Below are 10,070 nucleotides of genomic sequence, written 5' to 3'. Positions count from 1 at the left end.
TAAAATCATACATACAAAATAATAAAAGCAAATAAACAACTCGGACTCCACTAAAAATTAGGAGCATGGACCAGGTGCACCGATGGGTAAGCGCCCTCTGCTTTTCTAGAAACACCCGCTGGATTGCTCATAAAAAGTCAAGTCCGGGGTAGACAAACGAGGAAAAGAAAACTATGACATGTTGAATAAATCAGTTTTCATGGTGCAGATGGATACACCATAACGATCCACGAGTTCATGATGACGACCATAAAACTTTTGTAGTGATGACTTCAATCTTGTAGTAACATAACCCTGTTCCAGAAGCCTATTGTTAGAATTCTAGCACGATACAAAAAGTCTGTGTAGTATCGGCAAATTTGGGTATGAGTTCTGATATAAACACTACATAAGCAGGTGCTGAAGGGTTGTTGCCACAGATGAAAGGAAAGTTGACAATTCTGAATGAACAGTCATCACGTTTTCGTAAAATTTAGTCAAAAGTGTACCTTTACCATCGATTTCTATATGTAGGTTAAGATATGAGGCTGACTTCACAGTGTCTGTAGTATCCTTTATTTCAAGTTCTTTAGAGTAGATGCGATGTATCAACTCCCCGAAGGTAGGATTGTTTAAAGATAATACGTCATCTATATAGCGGAAACTGAGATTAAAGGATCTAGCCAAACGATATTCTTTCTTTCAGACCAGATCAGCTATAAAGTCAGCCTCACATAGCATATTTATGTTCAAAGCAGTTATGCATGATAGTATCTTGTATTATTTTGATTGTTCAATTAACTTTAGCCAAGAGGGTGATTTACATACGCCCATTGGTCTTGATCATCTCGATGTATATGTCTTAAAAAAAACCTAACGATGGACTGATCTTTGCCATCAATAGTATTCTCAATATTAACTTAACTTTCTAATTTTTCATTAGGAGTTTGTTTCTACTATGGTATTTGAATATTCATTTACTAGCGTTACCTAACAAATTATTTTCAATACATCTCAGAATACAGAATAACAAAAAAATAGAATCTAGCTTTAAAATGTATCTTTTGCTCGAATAAGCATTGGAACGGTAACCTGTTAAATATATCCAATATCTAATGCAAAAACATGAATTGAAATTGGATTTTCTGCCGGGTAATTTAGTTGCAAATCAATTTCTAGCTTAATTAATATTTTTTTATTCAAATATGTGACAGACGTGATCTTTTCCTTATATGGTATTCCCGACTGCTACTTTCCAATGATCTATTTTCAGCTCACCTGGACGAAGGCCATGTGAACTATTGTAATCACTTGGCGTCCGTCGACGTCGTTAACAACTTTCAAAACTCTTTTTTTCTGACAGTACTTGATCAATTGGAACCAAACTTAGTATGAATGTTTCTTATGGCATCTTGTATAGAACTGATGTGGGCATTTTTTATCCGTCGAAAAACATTGTTGCTGTTACTGAAAATAGAACATAGTGGTCAGAGAGTATTTTTTGCATATATCTCCAATACCGTTAGGTTTAGCCAAACTCTCTCATTTACTGTATTTTGTTTTTTATTTTGTTTCTTTTTGAAACCTTTTCTGCATCTCCCAGGTTTTATTTTCTTTCGCCTTGGTTATATGTAGAGTGCAAATAACTTGATAGAATATTCAGAAAAATCTGTCAATGACAAATCTTAATGATTTTGGTTTTGAGGACTTCTTGTATACAATGTTGTTTGGATTGACATATTCTTATATATTTGATTCTGATGCTGCTGATGAGAGGTTACACATTGAAAAGTGTATTCAGTATTTCGAAATATTGATATTTTTGTACTTTTATAACCACTGGGTCGATTCCACTGCTATTAATACACCAACCAATTGATCAGACTTGTCCGACCCCGAATTAAATCAGATTTATCAAAATTTGTAGTATCACAAATTTCAAATTACAGGCTGTTGCTAAGGCTATCAAATATCACGTCAGGTTTTTATTTAATTCAGCATTATATGTATTCTATTTTCACTTATTTATTGTCATCATCTTTTGTACTGTTTTAACTACTGATATAGATGAAGTATTATCTAATTTCGGGGATTTGATACATCGCATCTACCCCAAAGAACTTGAGAAAAAGGATACTACAGACACTGTAACGTCAGCCTCATATCTTGACCTACAATTAGAACTCGATGGTAAAGGAAAACTATTAACCAAACTTTATGACAAACGTGATGACTTTTCATTTAAAATTGTCAACTTTCCTTTCATCTGTGACAACACCCCTTCAGCACCTGCGTATGGAGTTTTCATATCACAACTCATACGTTATGCCAGAGCTTGCCGAAACTACGCAGACTTTTTGTATCGAACTAGAACTCTAACAAATAGGCTTCTGGAACAGGGTTATGTTGCTACAAGATTGAAATCATCACTACAGAAATTTTATGGTCGTCATCATGAACTCGTGGATCGTTATGGTGTATACATCTGCACCATGAAAACTGATTTATTCAACGGGTCAGTTTTCCTTTCCTCGTTTGTCTACCCCGGAATTGACTTTTTATGATCATTTCGGCGGGTGTTTCTAGAAAAGCAGAGGACGCTTACCCTACCGGTGCACCTGGTCCATGCTCCCAGTTTTTAGTGGAGTCCGAGTTGCTCATTTGCTTTTGTTACTTTGTAGGTATGATTTTAATTACTGTATGTTCTTTGTTGTATATGTCTGTTTTCCATGTCTGGTCTTTCTCCCTGGATTGCATTGTTTTGATTACCGCTATAACCTTGGTTCCCTTGATTATTCTTTACCTAGTTTGACTGGTTACAATTTTCTGCTGCCCTGTTATGTTCAAATATACCGAAAGGGGAAGGTTAAGCGCAATGGTTAAACCCACTTTTCATTTTAGAAATACCTGTACTAAGTCAGGACCATTGTAGTTCATTCCAACATTCCGGTTTTTACCTTGATATTCCTATTTATTTTAGGGACTCGAATATTGCCTTGTTTTTTTTTTTCAATTTGGAAGGTTATAAAGACTGTGTATTAGTCCATGGGCTGGGAGGGTCCACCGTGCACTCCCCACTCATCAACTTCATGATGATTTTTAGATACGTTTATACCTCCCATTACTGAATCAATTTGTGGACAAAGAATATTCTCGGATTCTTTTTCAGTATAAGCCTATATTTGTACCACACTGGGTCAAAAAGCCAAGATTTTTTTGTGACTCAATTGTTTGACCGTCTAAGTCTTCCTGGGTTAGCATGTGTAAACAAACTAAACATATTTAGGTATTATCATGTAGCCAAATGTCCCAGCTTTCCAATGATACCAAAAACAGTTGCGGTAACACTAAGAGTTTCGGGGTAAAATGAAAATAATGTACCCAAACCCGCCGAAAAATCGCTTAAATTGGCATATTTTTTGTCAAAACCCCTAGAGTATTTTTGCTTCAGTAAAAAAATGGCTTTTTTTGGTATTTCTCTTTATTTTTATTGCAATTTATAAATCCGGAGTTCTTTTGATGAATTTTGCCGATTATCGTAGTCAGAATTTATCCAAAAATGTAAAAAATGGGATTTTCGAATTTTTCGTAAAAGTCAGATAAATTATATTCTACAACTTATTGCCTTGGCTCATTAGAAAAGTAAGTAAATGTGTCTGAATACACAAAAGCTTGTTTGAAGGAGGTAACTTGAAAAACAATACCCATTACATGTGAGATGGAAGAACATGAAATTCCGAAAATTCCTCACATTATGAAAAAGTCATTATTGTTTGCATCAAACTAAAAAAACTAATTGGTCTTGGAAAAGTTCAAATATTTATTACTAGGGCTCATTAGAAAGGTCAGACACTATATAATTGTGATTGAATATACAAAAGCTTGTTTGAAGTACGGTATTTGAAAAAATTGACAATTATATGTGAAATTGAAGAAAATATTGAATTATGAAAATTCCAACCTAACATGACATGGAAAAGTTCAAATATTTATTGTATAGGCTCATTTTGATTCTTAGACATTTTATTAATTTGCTGTATCAACATACAAGCTTGTTTAAACTACGGAATTCTGAAAAAAAAAATACAATAACGGGTGATATAGAAGAAAATTCTGAAATTCTGAAATTTCTCATTTTTCCGATTTTATAGTAATTGTCACCCTAAAAGGACAAACTAAGCGCCTGAATTGATCAGATATATTTTGTACATCTTTATCTTAATAATGAATGTTTATGAGTTCTACACTCTTGGTATGATGTGAATGAGAATTCTGTATGATACTGTGACCAGTTTTCTAGGGGTAGGGGTAATATTTTTACCATTTTTTGAAAAAAATCTTCTTAGAAATTAGTTTTTTGTGGTTTATTTATGTAAAAAATAAAATTTTCTATCGATTGATACCAAATTTAAGACGTTTCAGTCAAGCAATAACTTGTAGAGTATAATTTATCTGACTTTTACGTTAAATTCGAAAATCCCATTTTTTTGTATTTTTGAATAAATTTTGTCCACGAAAATCGGCAAAATTTATCAAAAGAACCACAGAAGTATAAATTATAATAATACTAAACAGAAAATACCAAATAAACCGTTTTTTAACTCACGTATAAATACTCTAGGGGTTTTGACATTGAAAAATAAGTGAAAATTTAAGCAATTTTTTTCGGCGGGGTAGAGGGTACATTTTATTCATTTTACTCCAAAACCCTAGGTTTTATTGCAACAGTATTGATACCATTGCAAAGCTAAGATATTGGGCTACAAGATGATATATGTAAGTTTACTTCGTATTAGAAAGAAGAAGTTCGTAGAATCAAAATTCCAAAATACTCAAAAATTTGATTTTTGCCTCAACGAGGTATAAAAATTAGCCGAAAAATACGAAAATGACTTCAGGGAATTTTTTGGCGAGAAAAATATTCTGAAATGGGAGGTATAAGGGTAACTGAAAATCATATTTTGGTTCATGAGGGGGTGGGGGGTGCACGGGGGTTATCTCAGCCCACGTACTGTATCCTTTATTTTGGTTTCAATGATCAGAAATTTTTCATTAGCAGCCTATTCACAGGTGTGTAAGTGGTATTGATTGCACAGACTTTATTTCTAGGAATTATAAATATACATTGATAATCTGTTGATAGATAGAGTGTTGCAAACCACACTACATTTAAGAATTTCACTGATGAAACAAATGTTTTGTGAAAATATTATAAAATCTCGAATTTTGCGAAAAACGACTGAAAATTACTCAACTCCTCAAAGCAATATAAATAAAACCAGCTGTACATATGACATATGTACATATAAATTATAGTGGTATTATTTTACTTTAGTTGGACTTCACTGTTTAAGTAAGAATTGTTGATTTTGTAAGTACATATTTAAATGCAATGCATGATATATTGGGAATGTATAAATAATTGTAAATAGGACTATTACCTTATTTTCAAATGAATTTCTTTCTGACAGAAAAAATTGCTAAGAAATTGTCAATGGACTAACAACAGTATACCCGATAAAAATGAATTCTTGGGTCGGAGTAAACGGACAAAAATTAAAAAAAAACCCAAAAACAAAAGGCGGTAATCGAACCAAACTACGCGAAGTATCAATATTGAAAATGGCAGTGTAATGACTTGCCGAGAGTTTTTTAATTCGTATATTGCTTTTATTTCTAATCAATATACCGTTATTGTCCTAGTCATTTTATCAAGAAGTTTGATTCTTAATTTTAAACGACATTTTTTGCACATGCGGTTCCTGGTAGTAACACTGCGATAAATAGTTATACATACAGGTGTAGATAGTGAGTTGAAGCCTAAGTGTTATATACTGTTGGTGACCAAATATCATCAATAAATATACCGTCGACGTAGTTGCTTAAATAAAACGATTGCTGTGTAGAACATGATTATGAATTAGAGTGAACCAATCTTGTAATTACAAACATAAACAACACAAAGAACAACAAAATATCAACAAATGATACAGTTCTTCTTTGGGTACATAGTAACCCTTCCCACTTTCCCGTACCCCATCAACTCATTCTCCTAAACATATTGACTCATTCCCTCTTCGTACTGGTAATCGATCCTGACGTGATAGACACGAATAATACATTTTACGGAAATAGTTTGTAATCATCATTTTATATTATAGTAGCTTTACCATAAAATGAATTAAAACTTAAATCATTATTATTGTGTGCAGAGTTAATGTCAATCTTTAGAAAAGTTTTCACCATTAAGGTTATGGTTACAGGCCTAAAAGTTTAAAAAATGAATGGTAGACATTGCATTTTGACAATTTTTAAGCCTCTTCCAGTATCAGTGTCCACAGCGGATGTTGAATGGAGTTTTCAACGATTTTCTGATGACAACTTACTCTCACCTGATCCAATCCCTTTTTGTGTATGAAAACTACAGAGAAGATAATACAATGTTGTGTTCAAAATCGCCTTACTGCTCCATAGTGATATTAGCGGGGTCGAGCTGTTAATGCAGTGCAAATCTGTCGCCAAATATAACCTTATTGAGTGGAAATAAGGAGATCTTTATCAAGAAGCCAACAAAAGGTAACTGTAAATTACGTTTTATGACACAGTTCAACTTTTACTATTGTGTTGTAAATTTCATGCAGTCAGAGCTGTTAGATCAAATGGTTCCAGTTTTACATGATTTTTTTTTTGGGAGATTTTCCTTTTTTTTATATTAATGCTGCTGATGAGAGTTTTCTCTCTGAGATACGTGTACATAATATCGAAATTTACAAAATTACGTACTTTTGTATAAATTCACAAATGAATAGATAGAATAACTTAAAAGATATCTACGACCGCCACCGTGCGCTGGTCGACCGGTAGGGTGTACTAAGTGCTTGAATCTGTAAGAATCAGGCAAAATTGAACGATAATGAATCATGCTAAGTACAAAACAAACAAATTAGGCAAAATAGTAACATAATTTATGATTTATTGAAGACGACTTCGCAGTTCGTTTGTCTTACAAGTGTCAGAAGATGCAGAAAAGCGAGCTCAAAGTTACAATAAAATCTGGTCGATAGATGGGATGTATTATATTTCCACCTTGCACTGGTCAACAGATGAGATGTATTCAATCGTTACCCTGCACTGGTCTACAGATGTGGTATATTCTATCTCCATCCTGCACTGGTAGACAGATGTGGCATATTCTGTCTCCATTTTGCACTGGTAGACAGATGTGGCATATTCTGTCTCCATTTTGCACTGGTCGACAGATGTGGTGCATTCTGTCTCACCATGAGGATATAATAGACGTGTTCCATTCGTCATATGTTTTATTCAATTCACCGAACAGGATATGAATATGACGATGAGAAGAAGTACAAACCCAGCCGGTATGTTTGGTTTGATTTCGAAATAAGGTTTCCGTAAAGTCAATTTGTTCAGTTGTTTTCTGTGTGGGTATTCTACTGGGTTTTCCATATGTATTTTTTGCTGTTGCTTTCACGCTCTCCCTTTGAGTGTTGCTGTAGTTTTCTATTTGTCTGCGGCAACAATTCTTCAGACTCGCTCCTTACATTAAAGCCAATTCGTTTTGGCAGGTAATGCTGGAGGTCTACGCATTTTATAGCGCGCGTTTCCTCTCGCTTTCAGTTCAGCTCATTTTCTACGGTATATGTATTGTAATACAAACAAGCAGCATAAATTTTCACATGGAAAAATTTGCACAATCAGTAGTCAAAACAGTATAGAAGTTTTATTGAAAACCCATAATCTATGATCTATTTGTCCGGAACGAAATATTCCTCAACTACTAACAAATAAGCTGTTGCTTCAAGATACAAGTCATCATTTCAAAAATTTTATGATAAACACCATGGACCCGATGACATGTATATTTTTGCCATTTTAGTCATAAAAACAGATTTGTTTATAGTGTCGTAGTTTTCCTGTTTCGTTTAACCGTTGACATGACATCACAGTAGCAATCGAATGATGTTTTCTTAAAAAGCAGAGAAAGTTTACCCTACCGTTGCGCCTGGTCAATGTTCAAGTATAAGTGGCGGTGTCTTTATTCTATTGTTTCCATGTGTACTCGTTAAAGTTTCAGTTTGTTGTGCTTCATCTGTTTTCTTGGGTTAGTCTTTGTCCGTAGAACAGTTTTATGACATTTCTAGAGTCAATTTTCTGACACTTTTGATGAGCTTGTCTAGTAAAACAGTTCTCTTCTACACAGTTCTTGAGCAGTCCTCGTAGAGTTTGCTCTAGTTGAACTAATTTCGGGTATGTAGTTGTGTTGGAACATACAAATAATTGTTTAGGATTGTAACAGATTATTTTTCATTCGATCATGATGATATTAATGAAATAAAGAACACTTCAATACATTTATTTTATTCCACTCTTCTGAATAAAAGGTAAAATGAAGAAAGAAGAAGTACGGATTTCGTCCCAGAAATATCCAAGAAACATTTATTCATTTTTAATAAGTGGAGTCTATACTTTGATTTTTTCACAATTTCATATCGTCTACTATAATAATAAATTAGCCCTCATAATTGCTTTTCATGTCAAAGGATTGGTAACAAACTGATACATAAAAAAGTGAATATTAACTTTTTGTTGTTCCAATATTGTGGTTTTAGAACAATGCGTTCATTTTTACAGCTTTTTTATTAAATTTTAAAGTCAAAGTATTTGCAGTCATCAAAAATGCAAAGCATTGCTATATTTCACCCTGATATCTGATCGACCTTTAAGTCTAAATGCATTCATGGTATTGTCTAGTTATGAGGTTTTCGAAGGAAAATAAAGTGTTCACGGTTTTTAAAGGTACTAAGAATTGCCGATTGCTTTATTTCTATTTCTTGATATATTTTTGAATATGTCACGGCTAAATTCACATATTCACATTTTCTTTCAGTTAAAAAATATGTTTTACAGGTTTTAGCAGTTATTTATTACTTTTCATGTCAAAATTAAGTAAGCTGGAGAATGATACATAAGTTAACGAACAATGAATATTTACTTTTTATTCATATTTTTGAGGTTTTCAACCAATTTAATAGAGATAAATTAACACAAAGCGACTAAACAGGTCCAAATACGTTCATGCAAGTGAGGTTTGGAAGACAATAAAGCGTTGACAGACACAGGAGAAATTATATTTTTCTTTATTTATTTCATATTTTTCTTGAATTTGAACAGATGAAGCATTCATTGGCGAGTCGTTTAATTAAGAAAAAACATAAATCGCTGTAATTTGCCAAATAAGTATAATGAACTGCACGATCGTCTATTCAACAGTTTCCAGAAAGGCTGGAGTAGGCTGGAGTAGATTTAGACAAAGTCGATTTTTTAATTGAATTGATCAAATTAGTAGACGAAATGAATTTTGTATTATTTCGAGATTGATGAAATCTGCTTTAAGCTCTAGATCTACTACCAATTCTAGCAGAGCCGGCTCTTCTGGCGGTTAAAGCAGGTGGATCCCATAAAACCTACGAGAACTGTTTGAGAGCCGTCCCTACTAATACAGTCAGTAGAGCTGGTTTTAAAACTATTCTATCATACTTTAAGAAGAACAGCCGTCTGTTCTGATAGTTTGGCTGAGAGGGATGGAAGGTCTCATCTGTAGATGTTACAGTCTCATAATTGTATTTTTACAATGATGATTCATGTCTAGTCATGTTATTTGTGTTATTCATTGGTACTTTATTCCTGTTACACTCAAATAAATCATTCTTGGTTCTTAAGCATAACGGTTTGTAGTATGTTACTCTGCTGGCCAAATATCCGCTTTAATATCACCAAACATCCTGTTTTAGCGTATTTTTCTTAGTTCTTCCTGGTTGAAAGTACTTTCACGGAGAAGAATATTCAGGAGCTTAAGTTATAAATGAATTGTTATTTATAATTCATACGAAATTTATTGGATTGTACGCTAATTAAAGTCAATATTTCCTCTTTGTGTTGATGCCGTGCATTAGATTAAAGTGTAATATACGTTAATATTCATTTATATTACCATGTATATGACGACCATATAACTTATGTAGTCACGAATTCAATATTGTAGCAACATAATCCTGTTGCAGAAGCTTAAC

The sequence above is a fragment of the Perna viridis genome, chromosome 7, assembly GCF_037379345.1.
Source record: "Perna viridis isolate PV_CMFRI_1.1 ecotype Kerala chromosome 7, ASM3737934v1, whole genome shotgun sequence".
Classification (NCBI taxonomy): Eukaryota; Metazoa; Mollusca; class Bivalvia; order Mytilida; family Mytilidae; genus Perna; species Perna viridis.
The sequence above is the reverse complement of the archived record's forward strand: the minus strand, read 5'-3'. Positions refer to the sequence as shown.